The sequence below is a fragment of the Gekko japonicus genome, unplaced genomic scaffold (assembly GCF_001447785.1).
Source record: "Gekko japonicus isolate JY-2015 unplaced genomic scaffold, Gekko_japonicus_V1.1 scaffold4713, whole genome shotgun sequence".
Lineage (NCBI taxonomy): Eukaryota > Metazoa > Chordata > Lepidosauria > Squamata > Gekkonidae > Gekko > Gekko japonicus.
This window is the reverse complement of record NW_015176118.1, coordinates 45,148-46,571: the sequence shown is the minus strand read 5'-3', so window position 1 is coordinate 46,571 and position 1,424 is coordinate 45,148.

Sequence of the window (1,424 nt, the reverse complement as noted above, 5' to 3'; positions counted from 1 at the left end):
GCATTTACCTCCAGCGAGTTCCAGGACTTCACGAGGTACTGCGGAATCCGCCACATCCGATCAGCGCCTTTTCATCCAGCCACCAACGGCCAGGCGGAGCGCATGGTGCGCACCACCAAAGAAACACTGCGCAAGTTCGACAGCAAGGACTGGGACTACAAGCTGGCAGTGTTCCTGTTCGGCCAGCACACGACCCCTCACACCGAGACCGGCCGCAGCCCAGCGGAGCTCCTGATGGGTCGTCGCCTAACGTCCCGGCTGGACCGACTACACCCGGACCAGGCCCCTGAGGTGGAACCGACGACTGAGTCGCACGCAGCCGCCAGAGGGTTCTTCCCGGAAGACCCAGTCTATGCATTACTACTGGGAATACCATTGCTTTGACCCTATGGACTTTTGCTGGCAGGATTATGTCTCTGCTTTTTATTAAAGTGCTTGTACCCAACTGCTACACCGCCACATCGATCAGCTGCGGCGCCGGGTTCTTCCGAACGACCCCGAGGACCTGGAGTTCACAGAACCCGAGGAGGCAGCAGTCCACGAGCCAGAGCCGCAGACCCCAGCCGCCATTCCAGTTCCGGTCGCACCAGAGCCACCTACGTTGCAGCCGTCAACGCCGCAACCCACCCCGGAACTCCGCCGTTCCACAAGGACTCGGAAGGCACCCGCATACCTCCAGGACTTTGTGTGTGGGTGATCTGGACTATGGGGGGAGGGGTGTAATGTATCCGCCATGACCACGTGCGCGACCGTTGGGCCATGCGGTCGAGCACATGGCCATAGCTTCGTACCTGTGAACAATAGCTCAAGCGGATCCTAGCCCGCACCAATCAGAGGGCCAGGTCCGCTGCCGAGAGCCTATGGGGCTCTCGGCTACTGTAAATAGCCAGTAGGAAGTAGGGGGTGTGTTTTGGTGGTGGGTTTTCCAGTGCATATAAGCCGGCCTGCGAGCCGGCTTACTTTGTCTTGTTCTGATCTAATAAAGTACTCTTTGCTGAATCACTCCACGTTTCCGAGTACTTTTCAGCTGGCTCTTCGGCTTTGAAACTGAGATGAGCACCGCAACCCTAGAGTCGGATTCGACTGGCTTTCGAGCAAGGGAACCTTTATCTTTACTCAAATATAAATAGCACTGCTTTTAACTAGTTCTCCACTCAGGACTTGGCAGAATGCCCACCAAAAGCTGCCAGTTCTCAGTACCCATGAATATCGCCACCAAAAAAAGAGAAAAGCCCTAAAGCTGTTTGCAAGTACAAACAGTGAGGGAAGGGGTGCTCTTCCGCAGACACACACCCCCAACCTGAAAATAGTCATTTGAATGTCCCCCAAAGCTTCTTCGACGAGGATGGGATTCTACCCTTCCTGAACAGACCCGGAGGAGATCTAGCAGCACCGAGCACCGATCGCAACTGCTGCCGAAGCCC